The sequence below is a fragment of the Callithrix jacchus genome, chromosome 11, assembly GCF_049354715.1.
Source record: "Callithrix jacchus isolate 240 chromosome 11, calJac240_pri, whole genome shotgun sequence".
Lineage (NCBI taxonomy): Eukaryota > Metazoa > Chordata > Mammalia > Primates > Cebidae > Callithrix > Callithrix jacchus.
This window is the reverse complement of record NC_133512.1, coordinates 54,310,128-54,337,293: the sequence shown is the minus strand read 5'-3', so window position 1 is coordinate 54,337,293 and position 27,166 is coordinate 54,310,128. Positions and strand designations below refer to the sequence as shown.

General features: G+C 41.3%; 1 protein-coding gene across 1 annotated transcript in view; it reads right to left on the bottom strand.

Moving 5' to 3' along the window:
- The window catches only part of PON1 (paraoxonase 1), a 65,898-nt gene extending 41,198 nt beyond the window's left edge, over nucleotides 1-24,700 (bottom strand). The window contains exon 1 of the mRNA XM_078342753.1: nucleotides 24,585-24,700. The gene's annotated coding sequence lies outside the window, so the exon portion shown is untranslated. The remainder of the gene's footprint in view (nucleotides 1-24,584) is intronic.
- Nucleotides 24,701-27,166: the final 2,466 nt, after the last annotated feature.

Here is a 27,166-nt window from a genome sequence, read left to right as displayed (position 1 = left end):
TAGCAGAGCAAACTATATCTAAAACATCACCAGTCTAGGGGCAAAGTGAAAAGAGACACAGAGAAATACAGTAGCACTTAACATTTCTACCTGAAAGTGATATGTGTTCCTTCTACCAGTATTTCATTGGCCAAACTAAGTCACATGGTCATTCCTGAGTTCAGTAACACAGAGATGTATACTCAGCCCACTGAGGATAGCACAGCCACAGGAGAACTGGAATATTTGCAAAATAGTTGTTCAATCTACCACAGAGGCTGAGAAAGTGAATATCTGGCTCCTGTCTTGGGCAACTTAGATACATGTTTGATATCTGCCTGGTTTCCTAGAATGGGAGACAAAGGATTCAGAAGCACATGATTTATTGACAGTGCTTGATAGAAAAAGTCCTGGAAAGTAGTAAGTAAAGCAAAATACAGATAGGGAAAGGATCAAACTGTTTAAACCTGTTAATGGTAGGGCATGTCTGACTTTCTCTCTCTCTCTCTCTCTCTCTCTCTCTCTCTCTCTCTCTCTCTCTCTCTCTCTCTCTCTCTCTCTCTCTCTCATATATATATATATATATGTATATGTATATGTATATGTATATGTATATGTATATGTATATGTATATGTATATGTATATGTATATATCAGTGGCCTTTTCTATGATTCATTCATGAACAATTTATTTTCCAAAGATCTTCTGTTTGCATTTTACTCACAGACAATCTTCAGATTCATACAGAAGCCAATTCTTTTTTTCTGTAGAGGAAATTGCTAACAGTCCACAGAATGCTTCATCTACATTTCATTTAGATTTTACTTCTTGATAGAATCAATGGCATTCTATGGTTTAAGTGATTCTCCAGTTCACTGTCAGAAACCAAGAAATCCTCCTGTGTGCAAAGCCTAGAGCTTAGTGAACCAAGTATGTGATAACTATTCTTTCACCATTTCCCAAAGTCATCCCTAAAGGACCAAGCTTTTCTTGCTACATCTGTTATAGAGAATATGAAACTGAGTATGTTAAAAGTTTCCATTACATTCTCTGCTTCCACTTAAGAACATTTCTCTTGGATTTTCTCATTGGATGACTTGCCTTGTTTTTGCTAATATGGTCTTTACATTCCAGTAAATCACTTTTCTAAACAATCTCACTACACAATAAAAATGAGCTTTAGCAAAAAGTAAATGATTTGCTTTCTTGTTGTAGACAAATTTCTGCTGTATTATGACAATGAAACATGAATACATCAATAATACTCAGTGTGCGCCTACGTCTTACTTCTGTGATATGTAGCAAGAACACTAAATCAGGACCTTTAAACTCTTCCAACATTCTTTGGGTGCAGTGTTTTGAAAAATTGACTCCACGTTAGAATAATGTATGGAGTTTTTATAAAATGCCAGTGCCTGGACCCCAACTATCAGGTTGGACCTCACTCTTCCAGTGTGCATACCTGCCCTGTAGAGATAGAAACTAAAAGCTATATTCCCCCAGCTCTCTTGAATGCACATTATAGTGAGGGAATGTGTTCTCTTTCTGGGTACACAAGGGGGCGTGGTTTTAAGGGCAAGAACTTCCCAGGGCCATGCCCCACTCCCATCTCTTTCCATCCAGGAGATTTAACTGCCTTTGTTCAAATTTTCACTCACATGGGAAGAACCAAAAGTCAATCACTCCAGTGGAAGTTTAAAGGAACTCTTTTCATTGGCCAGGGGACTTGAAGAAGGAGAGAATTCCTCCCAGGTTAAAAGTCCCTGTCTTCCACATTCAGGAGGATTTTCCCCCTCTGGGGTCCCCTTCCACCCTTGTGGAAGCTGTTTTTCCTCCCCTAAACTCCATCTCTCTCTCAATTCTCTTCCACTCAATGTGGAAGCTCTCTCCTCTCCTAGATTCCATCTTTCTGGATTCTCTCACTCAGTGTGAGAGGAGCTTTCCTTCTCTGGTTTTCCCCCTTTGGGAACCCTTCTCACTAAGTGTGAGAGTGGCTTTTCTTTCTCTCACTCAGTGTGAGAGCTAGCTGTTTCTTTCTCCTTCTCCTTTTTCTCTCTCTGCCTAAATAAATCACTTTCTGTGAACACGTTTTGAGTCTGGTATTTACTTTACAACCACACTGTGCCGTGGTCTCCTCTCCCATTCTTGGGTGAGTGATAGACCAAGAACCTGGAAAAACATCCTCTCAGGGGAGCTGAGGGCTCCCTTGAACCCCAAAACCCCAACAATAGGATGCAATTTTGTGTCTAAGTAGCCAGGGCTTGAGCAAAACTAAACTTTAGAAATAACTGAGGAAAGAAGCAATATTGCAAGCATCTGTTTCACCAGGGAAGCCTGTGGCTGCAGGAATGGCTCTGGAGCCTACAGTTCTTATGCTTCCTTGAGCTCTGGATCTCACCCATCACGGGTGCAACTATCCACACTCCCACCAATGATGCATAAGGTCCCCTACATACCCGCCTCCTCATCAACACTTGGCAATATCAAGTCTTTTAATTTTTTGCTAGTCTAATAGGTATAAAGTAATTTAAAAGTGCTATTTTAATTGGAACTTCTCTGATTACTAAGATTCTGAGCATCTTTCATGTGTATCATTTACCCCCCCTTCTGTAAATTGCTTCTTCACACCATTTGTCTGTTATTCCTTGGGGTTATTATCCCCACTTCGTTATTTTTAGGAGTTCCTAATATAGTCTACTTGCTAACATCTTTTCATTCTATCTTTGCCAATGGTGTTATTCAAGGAATGGAAATCCTTAATTTTGATGATTCAAATTCAATCATCAGGTTTTTTAGTCTTAGGGTTTATGCTTTTAAAATTTTGTTTCAGAAGTTCTTTCCTACCTTTAGATCATAAAGATACTCTCCTTTATTGTCTTCTGTTAATTAAAGGTTATCCTTCACCTTAAGATCTTTAACTCATCCAGAGTCCACCCTTCTTAAGTAGGAACCTAGAGATGTTGGATAGGATATAGTTTTATTTGCTTTTTTAGAGTGAGAGCATTTTTCCAATGCCATCTCCTAAACAAAACATCCTTTCCCTATTGGTTGGTGCTGCTAACTTTATCTTATATTAATTCCCCATACATAAATATGTTGTTTTCTGAAATCTCTCTTCTGTTCCATTGGTGTATTTGTTTTTTTCTTGCACAAATACTAAACTGCTTCTATTGTTAGGCCTACCCTTATTCTTTATTTTTATTTTTAAAATTGATTTTGCTCTCTCATATCTATTAGAAAATTGTGAGATATATCACATACCTGAGAGTGTATAAAATACATATAACCTTCTACAGGACAGTAATAAAAAAACACTGATGTAAACAACCATCTAGGTTAAAATATAATATTACTAATACCCCAGAAGCCTCCGCTGTACCTTTCCTTGACTGCTTTCCTTGAAGCAACAAATGTCCTAACTCTTATGATATTCATCGTCTTTCTGTTCTTTCTAGTTTAACCTCCTAGACATGTATCTTCAAACATTGTTTGATTTTGCTTCTTTTAGAATTTCCCTAAATCAAAATCATACTACACGAATTATTTTTATTTTCTTTAGCTCAACATTATTTGTAAAATTCATCCACATTGTTAGCATATATGTCTAGTTGTGGGATAAAATGCTGTCCGTATTTCACTGTATGAATGTACTATAATTTATTTATCCATTTCAAAGTTTATAGGGAGAAAAGATCCAAGATGGCCCTTTAGGAGCAGCTCAGGATTGCAGCTCCCAGTGAAAGTGCAGAGGGTGAGTGGATGCCACATTTCCAGATGGATCTCTATTGCCCACAGACCAGAAGATTCCCAGGTAGAGGAGCCCCACGAGTCGCCAGTGCAGCTGTTTTGGCCAGTGCGGCTGTTTTGATGGTGCCCCAGTGAGGAGGTTATCAGTACAAAATAAACTGGTCTGGTTGCCCTTTAAAGCTGGCGATTGGAGCTCCAGGAAGGCAGAGTTGCCCATCCATCTGATTAAACAGGGGACTGAAACAGGGAGCCAGGCCAGGAGATTCCTGGGCAAAAATGTGCCACGAATCTCAGCGCCTTTGTTTCAACCGGGGCAGTGGGTTGCCGCATGGGAAATTACACAAATCCCAGCACCTTTTCAGCAGGAAACTAACTGGAACACCTGGGAGAGAGTCAATCATTCAACTTAAAAAAAAAAAAAACTGAGGCAGGGAGCCAGGAGATCAGGCTCAGCAGGTCCCACCACCCCCCACCCCCCCACACACACAAAAGCAATTGGAAACACTCTGGGTTGAGAGTTTCCTGGCAAGCACAGCTGAACCCGGATGGTCCAGCTCTGTAGGGGAGGGGCGTCTTCCATTACCGAGGCACTCCACCCCTACGGAGGTAATCTGCCATTGCTGAGACAACCGACTGTTGCTGGGGCAACCCGCCATTACAGGAATAGTCCACCATTACAGAGGTGGGCCACCATTGCCAAGGCAGTTCTAACCACACCCACATAAACAGGACTGCAGGAAAGTTCACACAACAGCAGGGCAGAGCCCACAGTGGCTCAGCAAAGCCTCTGCAGACAGACAGTGAGTAGTCTGCCTCCTTGCTGCGCAGGGTGGCCCCCCCAAAAACAGGCAGCAGCACAACAGATACTCATAAATAAAGTCCTAACTCCCTGGAACAGAGCACCTGAAGAAAAAAAGGGGGGGTTTATGACTTCTGCTGCAGCAGACTTAAATGTGCCTGCCCAGCAGCTCTGAATGAACAACAGAGCTCACAGCTCAGCACTTGAGCTCCTATAAAGGACAGACTGTCTCCTCAAGTAGCTCCCTGACCCCCATATATCCAAAGAGTCACCTCACAAAGGACTGATCAGACTGACATTTGGCGGGCATCATTCTGGGACAAAGATAGCAGAAGAAGAAACTGGTAGCAACACTTACTGTTCTACAGCTGCTGCAGGTGATCCCCAGCAGAGGGGCCAGACTGTTAGAAGGAAAACTAAGAAACAGAAATAACTTCATCATCAACAAACTGGATGTCCACTCAGAGACCCAATCTGAAAATCAGCAACTACAAAGATGACAGGTGGATAAATCCACAAAGATGGAAAGAAACCAGTGCAATAATGAGGAAAACACCTGAAACCAGAACACCTCTCCTCCTATCAGGGATCACAGCTCCTCACCAGCAAGGGAACAAGGCTGGATGGAGAATGAGTGTGATGAAATGACAGAATCAGACTTCAAAAGGTGGGTAATGAGAAACTTCTGAGAGCTAAAAGAACATGTTCTAACCCAATAAAAAGAAACTAAGAACCTTCAAAAAAAGATTTGATGAAATGCTAACAAGAATGGACAACTTAGAGAGGAATATAAGCAAATTGATGGAGCTGAAAAACACGACACGAGAACTTCGTGAAGCATGCACAAGTTTCAACAGCCGAATTGACCAAGCAGAAGGAAGGATATCAGAGGTCGAAGATCAACTCAATGAAATAAAACAAGAGGCCAAGATTAGAGAAAAAAAGCGGAAAAAAGAATGAACAAAGTCTCCAAGAAATATGGGACTATGTAAAAAGACCTAATCTATGTTTGATAGGTGTACCTGAATGTGAGAAAGAGAATGAATCCAAGCTGGAAAACACTCTTCAGGATATTATCCAGGAAAACTTCCCCAACCTAGCAACACAGGCCAATATTCAAGTCCGGAATTACAGAGAACACCACAAAGATATTCCACAAGAAGAGCAACCTTAAGGCACATAATGTTCAGATTCACCAGAGTTGAAATGAAGGAGAAAATGCTAAGGTCAGCCAGAGAGAAAGGTCGGGTTACCCACAAAGGGAATCCCATCAAACTCACAGCAGAAACCCTACAAGCCAGAAGAGAGGGGGGGCCAATATTCAACATCCTTAAAGAAAAGAACTTTCAACCAAGAATTTCATAACCAGTCAAACTAAGCTTCATAAGTGAAAAAATAAAATAAAATCCTTTGCAAACAAGCAAGTACTCAGAGATTTTGTCACCACCAGGCCTGCTTTACATGAGCTCCTGAAAGAGGCACTACACAGCCACTCCAGAAACATACCTAATGGTAAAAAGCATCAACAAAATTAAGAATCTGCATCAACTAACAGGCAAAACAGCCAGCTAATATCAAAATGGCAGTATCAAATTCACACATAACAATCTTAACCCTAAATGTAAATGCGCTAAATGCACCAATCAAAAGACACAGACTGGCAAATTGGATAAAAAGCCAAAAGCCATCGGTGTGTCATATCCAGGAAACCCATCTCACATGCAAGGATACACAAAGGCTCAAAAGAAAGGGATGGAGAAAGATTTACCAAGCAAACGGAGAGCAGAAAAAAGCAAGAGTTGCAATTCTCGACTCTGGTAAAACAGACTTTAAAGCAACAAAGAGCAAAAGAGACAATGGACATTACATAATGGTAAAAGGATCGATGCAACAAGAAGAGCTAATGATCCTAAATAAATACACACCCAATACAGGAGCACCCAGATACATAAGGCAAGTTCTTAATGACTTACAAAAAGACTTAGACTCCCACACAATAATAGTGGGAGACTTTAACACTCCACTGTCAATATTCGACAGATCAACCAGACAGAAAATTAACAAGGATATCCAGGGCTTGAACTCAGACCTGGAACAAGCAAACCTGATAGACATTTACAGAATTCTCCACCCCAAATCCACAGAATATACAGTCTTCTCAGCACCACATCACACCTACTCTAAAATTGACCACATAATTGGAAGTAAATCACTCCTCAGCAAATGCAAAACAACTGAAATCATAACAAACAGTCTCTCAGACCACAGTACAATCAAGTTAGAACTCAGAATTCAGAAACTAACTCAGAACCACACAGCTTCATGGAAACTGAACAACTTGCTCTTGAATGTTGACTGGATAAACAATGAAATGAAGGCAGAAATAAAAATGTTCTTTGAAACCAATGAGAATGAAGACACAACATACCAGAATCTCGAACACATTTAAAGCAGTCTCTAGAGGAAAATATATAGCAATAAGTGCCCATATGAGAAGCAAGGAGAGATACAAAATTGACACCCCATCATCAAAATTGAAAGAGCTAGAGGAGCAAGATCAAAAAAACTCAAAACCTAGAAGAAGACAAGAAATAACTAAGATCAGAGCAGAACTAAAGGAGATAGAGACACAAAAAACCCTTCAAAAAAATCAAAACCAGGAGCTGGTTTGTTGAAAAGATCAACAAAATAGACCACTAGCCAGATGAATAAAAAAGAAAAGAGAATAACCAAATAGATGCAATAAAAAATGATAAAGGGGATATTGTCACAGATTCCACAGAAATTCAAGCCATCATCAGAGATTATTACAAACAACTCTATGTACATAAACTAGTAACCCTGGAAGAAATGGATAAATTCCCGAACACTTGTATCCTCCCAAGCCTAAACCAGGAAGAAGTTGAAACCCTGAATAGACCAATAACAAGATCTGAAGTTGAGGCACCAATTAAGAGCCTACCACACAAAAAAAGCCCAGGTCCAGATGGGTTCATAGCTGAATTCTACCAGACACACAAAGAGGAGCTGCTACCATTCCGTCTGAAACTATACCAAATAATTAAAAAAGAAGGAATCCTTCCCAAATCATTTTATGAGACCAACATCATCCTGATACCAAAACCTGGCAGAGACTCAACAAGAAAAGAAAACTGGGCCAGGTGTGGTGGCTCAAGCCTGTAATCCCAGCACTTTGGGAGGCCGAGGCGGGTGGATCACGATGTCAAGAGATCGAGACCATCCTGGTCAACATGGTGAAACCCCGTCTCTACTCAAAATATAAAAAATTAGCTGGGCATGGTGGCGCACGCCTGTAATCCCAGCTACTCGGGAGGCTGAGGCAGGAGAATTGCCTGAACCCAGGAGGCGGAGGTTGTGGTGAGCCGAGATCGCGCCATTGCACTCCAGCCTGGGTAACAAGAGCGAAACTCTGTCTCAAAAAAAAAAAAAAGAAAAAGAAAAGAAAAGAAAACTTCAGGCCAATATTCATGATGAACGTAGATGCAGAAATCTTCAATAAAATACTGGCAAGCCGATTGCAACAGCACATTAAAAGCTTATCCACCATGATCAAGTAGGATTCATTTCGGGGATGCAAGGCTGGTTCAACATACACAAGTCTATAAACGTAATTCACCACATAAACAGAACCAAGACAAAAACCCACAGGATTATCTCAATTGATGCAGAAAAGGCCTTTGACAAAATTCAACAGCCCTTTATGCTAAAACCCCTTAATAAACTTGGTATTGATGGAACATATCTCAAAATAATAAAAGCTATTTATGACAAACCAACAGTCAATATCATACTGAATGGGCAAAAACTGGAAACATTCCCTTTGAAATGTGGCACTAGACAAGGATGCCCTCTCTCACCACTCCTATTCAATATAGTACTGGAAGTTCTAGCCAGAGCAATCAGGCAAGAAAAAGAAATAAAGAGTATTCAAATAGGAAAGGAGGAAGCCAAGTTGTCTCTATTTGAAGATGACATGATTGTATATCTAGAAGACCCCATTGTCTCCGCCCAAAATCTCCTTAAACTGGTAAACAACTTCAGCAAAGTCTCAGGATACAAAATCAATGTGCAAAAATCACAAGCATTCCTCTACACCTATAACAGACTGAAAGAGATCCAAATTAAGAATGAACTGCCATTCACAATTGCCACAAAGAGAATAAAATACCTAGGATACAACTAACAAGGAACATAAAGGACCTCTTCAAGTAGAACTACAAACCACTGCTCAACAAAATAAGAGAGGACACAAACAGATGGAGAAACATTCCATGTTCATGGTTAGGAAGAATCAATATCATGAAAATGGTCATACTGTCCAAAGTAATTTATGGATTCAATGCTATCTCCATCAAGCTACCAATGACCTTCACAGAACTGGAAAAACCACCTTAAACTTCATATGGAACCAAAGGAGAACCCGCATAGCCAAGTCAATTCTAAGCAAAAAGAACACAGTGGAAGGCATCACACTACTGAACTTCAAACGATACTAAAAGGCTACAGTAATCAAAACAGAGATATAGACCAATGGAACAGAACAGAGGCATCGGAGGCAACAGAACATATCTACAACCATCCAATCTTTGACAAACCTGACAGAAAGAAGCAATGGGGAAAGGATTCCCTGTTTAATAAATGGTGTTGGGAAAACTGGCTAGCTATGTGCAGAAAGCAGAAACTGGACCCCTTCCTGACACCTTACACTAAAATTAACTCCAGATGGATTAAAGACTTAAACATAAGACCTAACACCATAAAAACCCTAGAAGAAAATCTAGGCAAAACCATTCAGTACATAGGAGTAGGCAAGGACTTCATGACCAAAACACCAAAAGCATTGGCAACAAAAGCCAAAATAGACAAATAGGACCTAATCAAACTCCACAGTTTCTGCACAGCAAAAGAAACCATCATTAGAGTGAATCGGCAACCAAGAGAATGGGAGAAAAGTTTTGCAGTTTACCCATCTGACAAAGGGCTGATATCCAGAATTTACAAAGAACTAAAACAGATTTACAAGAAAAAAACAAATAAGCCCATTCAAAAGTGGGCAAAGGATATGAACAGGATATGAACACTACAAAAGAAGACATACATGAGGCCAACAAACATATGAAAAAATGCTCATCATCACTGGTCATTAGAGAAATGCAAATCAAAACTACATTGAGATACCATCTCACACCAGTTAAAATGGCGATCATTAAAAAATCTGGAGACAACAGATACTGGAGAGGATGTGGAGAAATAGGAACACTTTTACACTGCTGGTGGGAGTGTAAATTAGTTCAACCATTGTGGAAGACAGTGTGGCGATTCCTCAAGGACCTAGAAATAGAAATTCCATTTGACCCAGCAATCCCATTACTGGGTATATATCCAAAGGATTATAAATTGTTCTGTTATAAGGACACATGCACACGAATGTTCATTGCAGCACTGTTTACAATAGCAAAGAACTGGAACTAACCCAAATGGCCATCGATGATAGATTGGACAGGGAAAATGTGGCACATATACACCATGGAATATTATGCAGCAATCAAAAACGATGAGTTCGTATCCTTTGTAGGGACATGGATGAACCTGGAGACCATCATTCTCAGTAAACTGCCACAAGAACAGAAAATAAAATACCACATGTTCTCACTCATAGGCAGGTGTTGAACAATGAGAACACATGGTCACAGGGAGGGGAGCACTACCCACTGGGGTCTGTTGGGGGTAATAGGGGAGGGGCAGCAGGGGTGGGGAGTTGGGGAGAGATAGCATGGGGAGAAATGACAGATATAGGTGAAGGGGAGGAAGGCAGCAAATCAAACTGCCACGTGTGTACCTATGCAACTATCTTGCATGTTATTCACATGTACCCCAAAACCTAAAATGCAATAAAAAGGTTTATAGACCTTTTATTGTTTTGATTTTTTAGTTTCTTTTAATATAAAGGTATTTTATACTAATTCACAACTTAATTTCCTCAATAGTTATAGAATTATAATGATTTCCAAACTCTTTTTGAGTCAGTTTAAGGAACTGTTAGAGTATACTAGCTGCCTACCAAAATCCTTCTTATCTGGGCATGAAGTGACCCAACTGTATTAGTCCATTCTCACACTGGTAGAAAGAAATACCTGAGGCAGGGTGCAGTGGCTCATGCCTGTAATTCCAGCACTTTGGGATGACAAGGTGGGCAGATAGCCTGAAGTCAGTAGTTCAAGATCAGCCTGACTGAAAGTGGTGAAATCCTGTCTCCATTAGAATTACAAAAATTAGCTGGGTGCGGTGGCATGCACCTGTAATCCCAGCTCCTCAAGAGGCTGAGGCAGGAGAGTTTCTTGAACTCAGGAGGTGGAGGTTGCAGTGAGCTGAGATCATGCCAGTGCACTCCAGTCTCGGCAACAGAATGAGACAGAGAGAGAGAGAGAGGGAGGAGAGACAGAGAGACAGAGAGAGAGAGAAGGAAGAGAGGAAGGGAGGAAGGGAAGAAAGAAAGAAAGGAAAGAAAGGAAAAGTCTGAAGACTGGGTAATTTATAAAGGAAAAAGGTTTAATAGACTCACAGTTCTGCATGCTAGGGAAGCCTCAGGAAACTTACAGTCATGGCAGAGGGGGAAGGCAGGCACCTTCTTCACAAGGAAGCCAGAAAGAGTGTGAACAAGAGCAGGGAAAACTGCCTTATAAAACCATCAGGACAGAATCATGGCAGAGAAAGAAGCAGGCACCTTCTTCACAAGGCAGCCAGAAAGAGTGTGAACAAGAACAGCGAAACTGCTTTGAAAAACCATCAGATCTCATGAGAACGAACTCACTATCACAAGAACAGCATGGGGGAAACTCCCCCTATGATTCAATCACCTCCCACAGATCCCTTCCTCCACAAGCGGAAATTAAAGGGATTACAATTCAAGATGAGATTTGAGTGGGGACATAGCCAAACCATATCACCAGCTAAACTAAATTTTCCAGCTTCCTTCCAATTAGCTATAATTATATGACTATGCTCTTATCAATAGAATGTCAGTGGAAGTAGTCTGTGCCATTTCCCAGTTGGGCCCAAAGACATTTGATGTGTCTTCTCACACTCTTATTCTTCTTTCCATGACTGGAATCCAATGTGATGGTGAGTGAGTTTTGACTAGGAAGCTAATGGCAATGCCCCACAGAGTGCAAGCAACTCAATGGAAAGCTCTTAGTCCCCTGAAGTATCAGAACTTTCACACCAATTTGGAATAATTATCTGAGATGTCTTACCTGAAAGAGAATATAAGTATTCTAAAAATTTAGGGGATACTTCTATACCATTGTCATATAACATATATTAACTCTAAATGTTATGTATAGTAACTCTTTTAATACTCTTACTAACCCTAGGTAATATTATTATTACCTCAATTTTAAAGATTCATTACCAGATAAAGGTAGTAGTTACTATTATTACCTATTTTTTTTTAAACTGAGGCTCAGAGAAGGCCAGATTTTCACAGTTAGTAAGTGACTGATCTGGGATTCAAATCCAGAAAATTAGACTCCCAAATCTGTGCTTTTACCCACTGTGATATACTACCTTCCAGGAATGTCTATGTCCTTTAGGCCACTATATTTGGAGTCTTTGTTTCAGCAGCTTAGCATGACCTTAAAAATACAGAAATTTGAATCTAGATAAATATGTGGTTAGAGCAGAACTAAGGAAACAGATTTCACACACAGGCTGCAAAAATAAGGACTCTTGCACTGTCATCACAAAATCGTTTGTAAAACTCTATCTGGCAGTAACTTGAAAGGTTGATCATTTACCCAGAGAGCAACTAGAATGTTGATGTGTTGGGGATTCCTTGATGCTTTTAACAGAAGTCAGTAAAAAAAAAAAAAAAAAATGTGTTTTCAAATGAGAACTAGTAGGCCAGACATGGTGGCTCATGTCTGTAATCCCAGCTCTTTGGGAGGCTGAGGGGGGCAGATTATCTGAGGCCAGGAGTTTGAGACCAGCCTGGCCAACATGGTGAAACCTCATCTCTACTAAAAATACAAAAATTAGCTGGGTGTGATGGTGTGTGCTTGTAATCCTAACTACTCAGGAGGCTGGGGCAGGAGAATTGCTTGAACCCAGAAGGCAGATGCTGCAGTGAGCTGAGATCATGCCACTGCACTCCAGCTAGGGTGACAGAGTGAAACTCTGTCTCAAAAATAAAATAAAATAAAATAAAATAAAATAAAATAAAATAAAATAAAATAAAATAAAATAAAATAAAATAGAACTAGCAGGTGTAAAGGAAAAAGCTATAGAGGATGTCTAGAAATATGGTGCTATACCCTTAGCACCAGGACGTAAAATTATTATAACTCAAAGCCTTTCCCAATGCCTCCAGATTAGGAAAACTAGTCATGGGAAATTATATTAAAGGTGTTGCCTCTTCTTGCCCATGTATTCTGATGGTCTCAAAAGACACAGCATTTAAATGAGAGAGAGGGAAATGGGTCATGGTAACCAGGAAGTAAAGTTGGCTTTAACACCATGCTCTGAAATGAAATCTGGGTGACATTGCTCGCACATGCAACCAAAGAGACCCAGAAGCCTATCAAGTTTCTAAGGTATTTATATTTCAAAAGCAACTGGAAGCATGGCCTGTAAATGTCCTCAGACTCTCAAACCTACACCTGTAGGAAATGGATACTAAAATTACATGATCTCTTCAAGACCCACTTTAGAGGTGGCCTTAAAGCATAACAGACTAGGAAGGATTTCCAAAAGGCAAAATTTGGAATTATAAAGGACATGGGGAATTACACCATGGTCAGGAAAGGGAACCATCTCAGTTCCTCTCTGATGGAATAATAATGTCCTTGCTGTGCAATGAGAAAAGAAAAATCTTTTCAGTGACTGTCAAAGTATATTCCGTTTTTCCTTTCTTTTCCTAAGACTGCTTATTGTAGTTATTCTGATCACACTCTAGATTACAATCTAGTTGTGTTGGTGGATAATGATTTTGTTTTCTAGGCTTCCACATGTAGCCCTAATGGATCTAACATGGAGGTTAGAACATCACCCGGAGATACTGTACTTTGAAGTGGGTACAGAAATTGGACGAGGCTTAGGGTTTTATCCCTTGGTGAGGGATGAGGGAGTCAATGTGTGAGAGAAGGGTACAGATGGTTATTTGACGCCCAAATGACAGGCTCAGACTGCTAATTGCTCACTAACATTTATCTTTGTCCTTGAACACATGTCTTTCCAGTCATTTGACATTGCCTATTTCTTTTCGCAATTAGTTAGGTATGGCCAGGTGGCTAGTTTTTGACCATTAGAAGGGAATTAGAAGTGCTGAGTACCATTGCTGGTCCTGGGCCTTAACACTTCGGGTACTTCTCCTTTACATTCTCTATAGTCTTTCTTCTTCCAGTTTGATGGGACACAGACACAGTATTGACTTGGATTCAACCATGCAGATAACTGCAGTCATTAGGAATGGTTAGCAACATAAGCCATTCACTGCTCAAGATTCACTCTCTATGCAGCCCCTTCAATGCTCTGTCCCTGGAGGCATTATGAACTCCACCAATAGCTCCCTTGCTTCTAGTTCAGAGAGTGGAATGAGTTAAGTCAGGATATTTATTCCCTCCACACTCTCTCTGCTGAGCTATCACAGATTGGCTTCATCCTTCTACCAATGGCTACAGCATTTATTGGGAGAGTCTTCACTTTGGCTACTCTCTTCTTGTGCCAGTAACTGCTTCCACCCCTTACTCCTTCAAATCTAGTGATGGAAAGAGCTCCTGGTCTTCCTCTTACCTACCTCTCCTGTCCCATTGCTAGCAGTGGAGTATTGTACTGCATCTTGTTAGTTTCCTTAGCCTTCCCATCCTTGTATCAATAATCCCCTTAAGGAACTTCCTTCAATGGCCCTTTTGAGTGTGCCTTCTTTTTCCTGAAGAATCTGATGAGTGGGGTCTGTGAATGATCCCATCAAGAGAAACTCTCTTACTAATAACTCACCCAAGAACTGTTAGATGAGAGATAAATAAACACCTATGTTTTTTAAGCCACTCTATTTTTTATTTTGTTATAGTAATTTAGTCTAACCCTAATTAATAGAGTATGATATATTTTTTCTAGAAGTGTGTTCATTTCATTAAGTTTTCAAATTTGTTGGCATAAAGTGATTCATTGACCCCTCTTTCTCTCTCTAAGGTTTATAGCATCTGCATGTTTTATTTTTCATTTCTAAAATTGGATATTTGAGCCATTATTTTTCTTGATTGCCTCATCACATGGGTATTAGTTTTTATCAATCTTTTTAAAGAATTAACTTTCAAGGTTTGTTCAATTACTCCATTATATGTTCATTTTCTATTTTATTAATTGTACTAGTTATCAAGCAAATTACTTTGGAACTCAGCAGCTAAAAAGAATAGAAATGTTTATCATAACACATTCTTCCTGTGAGCAAGGCTGAAATGGCAGTGTTATTGTATGATCTGACCTTGGCAGTCACACATCATCTTTTCTAGAATATCCTATTGGTTACACAAGTCAGCCATATTTGATGTTGGAGGGGGATATGCAAGGGCATGAATACCAGGAAGTGAGGATATTGGGTTCAGGTTGGGGTTCTGGTATTGGGGTTAGAGAAGGCCTATGTAGGAGAGCCCCCCTATTTGCCCACCACCAGGAATGTCAGGTGACCATCAAGTGATGGTAAGGTGGTTATTAAACTGTCTCACTAAAACAATAATTGGATGTAGCTGGCACCAAAGAAAGGCAGTCTCCCAATAGACAGAAAATACCTGAAGCTGGTGATCAGCAGCTTTCTGATAAGATCTCAGGATCTTGGCTTGGTTGAGTGGGTCTAAGCATGCACACTAAGAGGCAAAATGGCAGTTTAACTGGTATATGACCTGCCACTAGGAACACTCAACTGGTAAGGGAAAAATGCCTCAAAAGAGCACGTGAACAGCTTCAGTAAACACACTGCACATGCAACCCCTCCCAAGTGCTGGCAGGCCACTATATATGTGGACAGCCCAAGGGAAGGATGATGGGAGAAGAAATGCAAACCCCAGAATCATACCAATGTACAAAAACCCCAAGTCAACAGTCAGATGAGGCACTTGGATCTCTCAAGTCATCCGCTTAGCCCTTTTCCAAGTGTACTTTACTTCCATTCATTCCTGCTCTAAATCTTTTAAATAAACTCACACTCCTGCTCAAAAACCTGCCTCAGTCTCTCACTCTGCGGGATATGAATTTTTCCTTTGAGGAGGCAAGAATTGAACTGCTATAGAGCTGTACAGATTCACCAGTGCAAATATGACTTGGATACGTCCCCCTACTGGTAAGACACCTCTATGCCTCACCTTCTTAGGCTGGAGGCATTCAACCCCCATACACAGTTTCCTTCTCTCTTTTCACTCTCCCACTTACTAATCAACCCCTAGAATGGCTCCTCTCAGCCACAGTAGCTCTGCCTCCCATGGCTGATCTCTCAGCTCTCCCTGATGGTAGCTCACAGGGGTGAAAAAAAATGTTAGAAACTGCACCAAGTAGACCTGAGACACTAACGCCCCCCCTGGACAGGAGGCTCATGAAAGGGGTAGGGCTAAAGCCTAAGACTGTGCAATGTCTGGTGTTTCCTCTGTTTTTCCTATTAAAATGGGCTATTTTACTAAAACCAACACCACCTATTTTGTTGTCTCTCTGTGCATTCTGAAATGGCCTTGCATACCCACCAGAACATCCACCTCAGGGGCAAGTCTGCCTTTTCTTCACTTTCACTTTGCATGCCACACAACTTCCTTCTCTGCTCATACACACACTCCCGCTTTGTTATTCATATGCCTGAGCTCTTGCTGTGTTTGCACAGCAGCAAACACATGGGCTCCCTTGTGGATTTCTGTTGGCTCATTTCTGGGACAGACACTTATCAGAACCCTGACTCTGCCAGCTCCTTATGACTTACCATATGCATTTCGTTTCTGTTATGCTCCAGGGCCAAGTCTTTTGGTGTCTTTTGATGCTGTTTATCTGCTGCATAGGATCTCACTCTAGCTTTTTTTTTTTTTTTTTTTTTGAGACAGAGTTTTCGCTCGTTACCCAGGCTGGAGTGCAATGGCGCGATCTTGGCTCACCGCAACCTCCGCCTCCTGGGTTCAGGCAATTCTCCTGCCTCAGCCTCCTCAGTAGCTGGAATTACAGGCACGCGCCACCATGCCCAGCTAATTTTTTTTTTGTATTTTTAGTAGAGACGGGGTTTCACCATATTGACCAGGATGGTCTTGATCTCTTGACCTCGTGATCCACCCGCCTCGGCCTCCCAAAGTGCTGGGATTACAGGCTTGAGCCACCGCGCCCGGCCCTCACTCTAGCTTTTTAAGTATGCCACCTATTTGCCTTTATTTTATAGTAAGCAACTCTTTGGAAGGAGAGAAAATTCTTCTTTTGCCATTTGCAAACCCTTATTCCAAGCCCCAAGTCTTCTGGAGGTTCCTCCTTATGTCAAGAGGGCAAAAAATGCTGCCCTTTGGAATCCAAGGGCTGCTGTTTTTGTGAGCACATGAAGGCTTTCCATGGGAATTCCTCTGGCTTCTTTCCATTTCCTCCTGTAGCAGAGGGATTATCTTGTCTGTTTAAGCATTTGTTCTTCATGTTACCCTGGGAGGATAAGGAACCCCAAATACAAATTTTTCTCCATTCTTCTAATCACTTCCATACTCTTCGATACGTATAAGGACCTTCAAGGTCATATTCAAAGGGAGGGAAGTCCAACCCCTTGCAGCAGTTGGCTGAAAAACAGGCTTCTCATCTAACTAAAGAACATGGGAAATAGAAATATCAGAAAAGAGATATCATTTTGTTGCTAGAATGCTCCAAGTGAGAGTCATCATAAGGTCATAGAGGCAAGGATATAGGCCAGCCCAAGGCTGCAGGCATAATAGACAAAAGTACTCATAGGACAGAGATGAAGGCTGGTCCCAAGCTATAGGCACAGATTACCATTAGAACAGAGATGAAGGAAGAAGGCAAGATTAGGGGTTCCCAGCAAGACAAGTTCATTCTGGACCCCCAAAACCTAAAAAGAAAAAGCATAATATTTTTCTGTAATACAGCCTAGGTTGAATACAAGCTCAGGGACCAGGAATCTTGGCCAGAAAATAGGATCATAAATTTTAATATGATCTATTGACTAGATTTGTTTTGCCAGCAGCAGAGAAATTGTGCAAAAATCCCCTATGTACAGGCCTTCATAGTCCTAAGAAATAGCTCTGATCTTTGTTAGACTTATAAAATGGATCCAGTCATGATAGCAGCCATAGTCAGGCAGGCCCCTCCTGTTGATTTGGGAGACCTCTTATGGGGTTTATCCAGGTCTCAAGCCCCAGAGGAATCAAGGGCAGAGCTTAGTTCAAACTCCACTACCCCTTCTACCCTATCATAACCAAGTCTCCCAGCCCTGATTCTTCCCTTCCCTACCAAGGGCCACCATCTAGGCACCACCCACTTAAGTTATGCCCTTTCAAGAGGTTAGTGGCCCCAGTGGAGCCACTAGAGTTCAAACTCTATTCACTATGCAAGGCCTAAGCTGAATTAAAATGGAACTAGGAAAGTTTATGGAAGGCTCTGACAAATACATTAAAGGGCACCATAAGGCAGGTTTAACATTTAAACTCACCTGGAGGGACCAGTCAGTCATACTAGGGCAAACTCTGTCTAAGGGAGAATGTATCTCTATTATGGAAGTGGACCAATAATTTGAAAATGCAATGCATATGACTGACCCTGGTGGCTACTCTGTGGGGGCCACAACAGTTTCTCAGGTGGACCTCATTTGGGATTACAATATCCAGTGGGGCATGTGGACAAGAAGCCACATATTCCTCTGTCTGGTAGAAGGAATGAAAGCTAGCAGAGCAAAACCTGTGAACTTTAATAAATTGGCCTTAATAGATCAAGGTCTTTTTGAAACCTCCACTGCTTTTCTAGGGAGGCTACAACAGGCTCTAATGAAATATATTAACCTAGACCCAGAGACACCAGAAGAGCAACTAGTCCTAAAGGACAATTTCCTAACTCAGGCAGCCCAAATGCTCAGATATTTGGAAGAAACTCCAAAAACTAGCGCTGGATCTGAACACCCCTATGCCTGACACCCTCAAAATAGCTTCCTCAGTCTTATGCAACCAGGACCAGGAGGAAGAGGAAAGGATTCAGGAAAAAAGGAGAGGTGAAGGGAAAAGAGGCAGCTCCAACTACAGGCTGTTCTACGAGTCTGCTGCCCTCAGAATACCCTCCCAGGTAACTGCCATTGGTGGGGGAAGCCAGGCCACTGGAAGGCAAACAGCCCCAATGGAACAGATGGAAAAAAGATCTGCATAGCTTGGCCCTTATGCCACAAGCTCAGCCACTGGATCTGAGACATCCCTGAGGACCAAAGGACCCCTGGGACAGAATCCCAAACCCTGATGACCTTGTGCTGAAGGGGCCTTATGCTCTGGCCAGCTCCTGGATTGAACATCACTACTGAGGGCACGGCACTAAGGGCTGCTTTAGACATGGCAGGTAGGACTGAAAGGTTTCTTTTGGACATAGGAGCTGCCTGCTCAGTTCTTACTTCTTTCCCTGGGCAATTATCCTCCAAATCCTGCCAGGCAATGGAGTAAATGGGGTACCCATAACCTAGAGGTTTGCCCCTTCTCTGTGCTGCCTGTGTGGATAAATGGTATTTTCTCATTCATTTTTAGTGATGACAGAATGTCCTATGCCACTTTTGGGTAGATACATTTTGTTTAGACTAGGGGTTCAGTTAACCTTTCCTCTGGGGCCAATACCCCCTTTTCCAAATGCAATCTTATTCCTGAAGGGAATCACACACAAAGATGAACTGCCCACAGACCTTCCCATTAATCCAGAGGTTGGAGCCCCAGGAATATCAGGAAGGGCCATATGGCTATGCCTACAGTAATTCAGCTCGAGGATCTTTCTAGTTATCCTTGCAGAGGGCAGTTTCCTCTTCAGCTGGCGGCCAAAGAGGGACTTCGGCTCCTGATTTAAAAATTTCTAAAACATGGATTAATATCCTGTAACTCATCCTATAACACCCTTATCTTACCTGTTAAAAAGAGTAATTGAGAATACAGGTTAGTCCAGGACCTGTGAGTCATAAATGAGGCAGTAGTCTGAATATACCCAATGGTCCCCAACCCATATATAATTCTAGAAGTACCTCCAAATGCTCAGTGGTTTTCAGTCTTAAACTTCAAAAATGTCTTCTGCATCCCCCTAGACCCATCCTCCCAATTTATATTTGCATTTGAGTGGGAGAATGAAAAAGGAAGAAGTTAACAGCTCGACTGGACAATACTTCCACAAGGTTTCAGAGATAGTCCCCATTTGTTTGGGAAAGTGTTCGCTAGATAATTGCAGGACCTAAGTCTTGATGCGGGAGAGCATCTCCTACAGTACATGGATGACCTGTTAATCTGCTCTCCAACAAGAGAGTTAGGAATATAACATCTAAATTTTCTGGTAGACAGAAGGTACAAGATGTCTGAGACCAAGACATGGCTACTGAGACAAGCAGTCTGATACCTGGGGATAATCCTGACCCCCAAAGAATACAAACTCTCTGCAGAATAGATACAGGCCATCCTTAGAATACTTACCCTAAGCACCTGAAAGCAACTTTGAGCTTTTCTGGGGACCACAAGATTTGCAGACTTTGGATACTGGAATGTGATGGAATTATTAAGTCCTTATATCAAGTTGTAAAAGAAGGGACTGATAGGGACCCAATCTCAGGGTAAAGAATCAGGAGGAAGCCTTTGGGCAGTTAAAAACTGCCCTGTCACAAGCCTCAGCCCTTGGCCTACCCATAATAACGAAACCATTTCAGTTTTTCATCACTGAAAGGCAATGGGTAGCCCTAGGAGTGCTAAGTCAATCTTTGGGCTAGTTAAACAGGCTGTAGGTTGCTTTTCAAAGAACCTTGACTCAGCAGCACAATGGTGGCCACATTACCTCAAGGTAGTGGCTGCAGCAGAGGCCTTCAGCATCACAACAGGACAATCTGGCTCCTAATGTCCCACCAAATAGACCCTTTATTGGACATAAAAGGACCACAATGGCTCACTGACCACACATTGTTAAAGTACCAAGTCTTGTTGTTGGAAAACCCACAGGTAACAGTTGAGCGGTGTTCCACCCTTTACCCAGCCCCTTTACTGCCACTACCAGGAGATGATAACCCAACAAATTCATGTTGTGAGATACTTAACAAAATTTATGCCAGCATAATCCAGACAGAATAGGTTTTCAGATGACAGTAGCTTTGTCAGGGATGGAACTAGATATGCAGGGTATGCTATAGAGTCCCATCACCAAGTTGTAGAGGCTAAAGCTCTGTCCCCAGGGATCTCAGCACAACTAGCCAAACTCATCACACTGACCAGAGCCCTAAAATTAGGGGAAAGAAAAAGAATAACCATCTATACAGATTCCAAATATGCCTTCCTCGTGCTTCATGCCCACATGGCTATCTGGAAGGAAAGAGGGTATCTCACAGGTTGGGATACTCCTATTAACTGTGGGCCTCAAATCTTAGAGCTACTGGAGCTGGTTCATTTGGCTTAGGAAGTGCCAGTACTATACTGTGAAGGACACCACAGGGGCTCTATGAAACTTCATGGGAAAATAAGTTAGCTGACAAAAAAGCTGAAGAGGCAGCTATGTCAAATGATACCTTCATGGGGACCTTGTTCCCCTCTCTCCCTTTCTCCAATACACTAAGGAAGAAATATATTGGGCCACCCAACATGGGTATAAAGAAGAAACCAATGGATGGTACAGATTGGAAGAATTTTTCCATCTACCTCCCAGTGGAAAGCCTCTCAATGAAAAGCTTTCCATTGGGAGGTAGATGGAGAAACTTGAGGAGAGATGAAGAAATTGGCAGGTAGATGCAGAAAAGTTTGGGGAATCTTGTTTGATGACAGAATTGGTTGTGGGTATATGTTTGGGAAGTTTGTTGGTTAGGATCTACAGTGAGAGTCACACTGGAAACTGTACTGGGAAGAGCCCCTACATCCATTTCATTTTTCTTCTTGGCCATAATGAAAATAGGGCCATTAAAGTGATATTAGAAAAATGGAACTTCCCAATGGAGAGTCATTAAGAGTTTATACAATTTCTGCCACCTTGCAAAGGACAGTCTAGGGCAAGTTTGTAAGTAAGTATTCAGTGGGAAGGGACTAAACAAAACTATTCAACAGGTTTGTCAAGCTTGTACCTTGTACACCATAAATAATGCCCAGAGAGGGAAGCCCCCTCCATTAATAAATCCAATCCAGAGGAGAGGTACATACCTTGGGGAGGACTGGCAAATGGACTTCACTCATCTTCCTGCATGCTGCAGGTATAAGTACCTCTTGGTCTGTGTTGACACCTTCACAAAATGGGTATAAGCCTGCCTCAAAAGGACTGAAAAGGCACAGGAGGTAGCTAAATTCCTCCTGAAGGAACACATTCCCTGGTTTGAGCTACCCAGGTTATTGCAAAGTGACAGTGGTCCATCCTTTATTTCCCAAGTAACTCAACAGGTTAGTAGTGCCCTAGACATAAAGTGGTAACTTCACTTTGCCTAGAGATCACAATCTTCAGGAAAAATGTAAAGAACTAACCAAGCCCTCAAACACATCCTCAATAAACTCTATCAGCAAACAGCATAGCCACAGGTTGATCTCTTACCATTAGCCCTCCTTCAGATCCATATTGCTTCTCAGACTCCCTTGCAATTGAGCCCCTTTGAGGCCATTCCTATATTCGGACTTATAACTAGATGAAGAAACTGCCAAAATCACTTACTGTGTCTCTTCTTTAGCAGACTTTCCAACAGGCCCTCTGGGTATTTCGGTTGCAAGGAAACCCAAAATCAGAAGGGGAAAAATACCAGCTTCTGTATCCTCCAGGCTCATTAGTTCTCATTAAAGCTTGAAGGAATGGAAGTCTGAATTCCCAACTAACTCCAGTCTGAAGGGACCTCTTCACCCCCAGAGCCATTAACATACCAGAGATTGCCAGCTGGATACATCACACCTGAGTGAAACTGTAGAAAGGCCCCAAAACACCAGATCTGGAAGCAATGCCCTCAGCTCCAGAATATAGTTGTGAGGCATTGGAAAATCGGTCTTTCCTCTTTAAGTGAAAATATAAGTAATGCTCCTCAACATCCTTTCACCTCAGAGTAAAATGATCTTAATATTAGAAATCTTACTTGCAATTTCTCTGATTTTAACCCTAACTTGTACACCACTAGGTATTCCAGTGGCAGCTTTCTTTGTGACCAGTTTCTTCACAGTCACCTTACATTGCCATGGGCCTGCTCCTACTGGTTCTCAGTCTCACCCTTTACTAGCAGCACACCACCATCCTGATTTTCCATTATTGGAAAAAGCTCAGTAATTGCTCCAAAGCACAGGATTCCCTTACTCCACCAATTGCTGGTTATGTACCAGCTCTTCTGCTAAAACACCAAGGAGAGCTTATCCAGCCTCACCAAGAGATTGGACAAGTATAGAGGCAGAACTGCATATTTTCTATCAATGACAGGCTAATGGGAGATCTTCGGGCATGCAAATAGCTTTCTTGCAAAAGTAAAGCAAGATTTCCCTGATATCTGCAAGGAACCTCCCAGTTTTGGATCCACCTTTTCTAATATCACTTTAATGGGAATAGCCCCTATTTGTGTTATGGCCAAGAAGAAATATGGAACAGATGTAGGGGCTCTTTTCAGAACAGTTTGCAGTGTTACTGTCACTGTGGATCTTAACCAATGAACTTACCAAACATATACCCACAACTAATTCTGCCACCACACAAGTTTCCCCAAACCTTCAAATATTACCTTTCCCCAGGGAACTTTGCTCGATAAATCTACTCAGTCTTGCCAGCGACACCCAAACTTTTGCAATATTCAAATTTCTGGTTCCAGCCTGCTGATATAACCAATGTCTACAAATTACTAACCTTAGCTCTACAGAAGAATGGGTTCTATTGGGCCAAATTCAAAATTCTCTTTTTTGGGAAAATAAAACCAAGAGAACTAAACAGAGCCAAAGCCCATGTGCATAGGTCTTAGCAGACATGACTCTAGCCACCAACTACCTGGGCATGTTGGCAGCCTTGGCATTTCTTGGAGCTGTCCTCACCCCCTTATTTCATTTTCACATCTCTACTTATCTTAAAGCCCAAGGAGCCTTCTATATTTGTGGCCAGCCAGTTCACCAATGCCTCCCCACTAACTGGACTGGAATTTGTACCATAGGCTATGTATCCCTGGGCATCTTCATAATCCCTGGCAATCTCTCTCTTCCAGTATTAATCTATAGGCATTCCATCTTTCCCAGGGTGAGGAGCGTTATCCAATTAATTCTTCTCACAGCACTTGAAATTGTAGCCAGTAGGGGAACCAGAACTGCTAGAATCACAAAAGCCTCCTTGACCTATAGCCAGCTCTCAAGGGAAATAGCCCACAACATTGATGCTATGGCTACAACCTTAACAACTCTGCAGAAACAAATTGACTTTTTAGCAGCTATAGTCCTCCAAAATTATCAAGAATTAGATATGTTAATAGAAGCACAGGGATTAATTTGTTTAGCCTTAGATAAAAACTGTTGCTATGGGTAAATTAATTGGGAAAAGTACAATATCAGATGCCTGCTTTTGCTCTTTTGGGCTATGTCTTCTAAATCTAGCAACCCTATTTATCTCCTCACACCTTCAGGCCATCAAGCTCCAGATGATCCTCAGTGAGAGATACCATCCTCTCAATATCCAAGAGTCACTCTTCTATAGACAACCACTAGACTGCCCATCAATGAGAAACGACAGGGGCGAAATCCTGCCCCTGTCTCTCTTGGACCTTGCTAGATACCACTTTCACCAAACCACAGAGCCACCCTGCCCTGACAGCTAGTAAGAGGCCAAGACCCACAGAACAATTATCACCGCCCCACTGTCAGCAAGAAGCAGTTACAGAAAACTGACCTTTTTCCATTTTCCAAAAGAACTGGGTCAGGAATGTTAGGTTAGGTAGAAATGAGCAGGGCAAAAGAGGTACACACCCCGCCACCACCGCCATGAAAGTCAGGCAACCATCAGCTGATCAGGTGATGGTCAGGTGGTTTTTAAGCTGTCTCACTAAAATAGTAATTGGTTGCAGCTGATGGCATCAGTTGATGCCAATTACTATTTTAGTGAGCCTGTCCTGTCTCTCGATAGATAGAAAACACCTGAAACATGATCAGCAGTTTCCCAATAAGATCTCAGAAGTTGGGTGTGTGGGCTCAAGCTTGCACACCAAAAGGCAAAATAGTGGAGTTTAACTGGTTTATGACCTTCCTCTAGGAATGCTCAAGTGGTAAGGGAAAAATGCCTCAAGTGAGCACACATAAAACTTCAATAAACACATTGCACATGCAGCCCCTCCCAAGTGCTGGCAGGCCACTGCACATGCAGACATCCCACCCCAAGGAAAACCTAAAGAAGGAGAGATGCAAACCTCAGAACCATGCCAATGTATAAAAAAACCCAGGTGAAGGGTTGGATAGGGCACTGGGATCTCTTAAGTTGCCTGCTTGGCCCTCTTCCAAATATACTTTCTTTCCTTTCGCTTCTGCTTTAGTACTTTTTAAATAAACTCTCACTCCTGCTCAGAAACTTGCCTTGGTCTCTCACTCTGCCTTATACCCATATTTCCTTTGAGGAGGCAAGATTCAAATTGCCACAGACCCACATGGACCCCCTGCTGCTAACAATCCTGGAGCTATCTACCACATTAGTTTTTGCTCTGATGTTTACTATTTCCCTTCTTGAAATTTCTTTGGTGTTACTTTGCTATTTTTTTCTATCAACAAAAGGATGATATTATTGCTTTAATATCAGTCTTTCTTCTTTTCTAATATACTCATTTATGGGTATAAATTTTACATAAATTTAATATTAGCTGTTTTCTATAAGATTTCATCTGTTGGAAAATTTTTATTATTCAATTAAAATCACTTTCTTCCATTTTACTTGTTTTTCTTTTTTGACTCATGGATTATTTAGAAATGTCACATAATTTTTAAACATGCAAGTTTTCTAGGTTTTTAAAAAATGGAGTCTAGGCTTGGTTTCATTGTAGTCAGACAATATATACTATTATCAAGACTCACTTTATAGCCAATATATACTATTATCAAGACTCACTATATAGTCAATTTTTGTAGATGCTCTTTGTGACCTTGAAAGAATGTGTATCTGCAATTACTTGGCACAAGGTTCTATATAATTCTATAAGGTTATGTTTGCTAATTGTGTGTTTTAGGTGCTCTCTATTCTAATATTTTAAAAAATTGCTAGTTCTACCAATAAACTATGAATGCAAGTTAAAATCAACCATCATGACAGTATGACTATTTTTCTTATAGTAGTTCAGCAAATTTTTGCTTCATGTATTTTAAGGTTGTATTAGAAGGAACATATGCATTTAAAATCACTATATCTTCTATCCATGGTAATACTTTTAAAGTCTACTTTGATTAATAACAGTATAGTTCTTCCCATCCTTGGATCCTTTTAAGGTCTTTGAGTTTGATATTCTACGGTTTCACCAAGATGTGGCTAGGTATGAATTTCTAAGTTTCAGCATGATTACTTAAAATATTTTCTCTACCCAATTCTTTTATTTTTTTCCTTTTCTTCTGGGGAGCAAATCTGTCCATTATATCTTCTGCTTTTAACCTCCACGTCTTTTTTTAGAGTTTTTTAGAGTTTCTGTCTCTCAGTTTCTCAGTGTTATGCTGAGTATAATCTCCTATGAACTGTTTTTCATTTCATTAATTATTTCTTCAGATCTGCTTTATTGCCTGTTAAATCCATCCGTTAAGGGTTTCTCTTCTCTCTCTCTCTCTCTCTCTCTCTCTCTCTCTCTCTCTCTCTCTCTCTCTCTCTCTCTGTTCCTAATCCCTTTGACACAACCCCACACTGTTTCCTAAAAACTGAGCTTAAGAATGAATTCAGGTCTCTTTCCAATAATTAGCCACATGCATCACATAACCCATGACTTTATCTGAGCATATTTTGGGCTGTTTTTATTTACAACCTACATGGCCTCACTAGGCATCCATCTTTAGGTGTATGTAGAGGCTTTGTGTGGGGCCAGGTACCGTGGCTCATGGCTGTAATCCCAGTACCTTGGGAGGCTGAGGCAGATAGACTGCTTGAGCCCAGGAGTTTGAGACCAGCCTGGGCAATGTGGGAAACCCTATCTATTAAAAAAAAAAAAAATAGCTGGGTGTGGTGGTGCATGCTTGCAGTTCCAGCTACGTAGGATGCTGAGGTGGGAGAATTGCTTACACCCAGGAGCTGGAGGTGGCGGTGAGCCGAGATTGCACCATTGCAGTCCAGCCTGGGTAACAAGAGCGAAGCTCCGTCTCAAAAAAATAAAATAAAATAAAATGTTACCTGGTTACTTATTAAGTTTTAAATTTCAATTACTAGATTTTCATTTCTGAAAGTTCAATTTTATATTTTTCAAATCTGTTGCATATGTTTTTTTTATAATTTACTGTACCCTGGGTATAAGA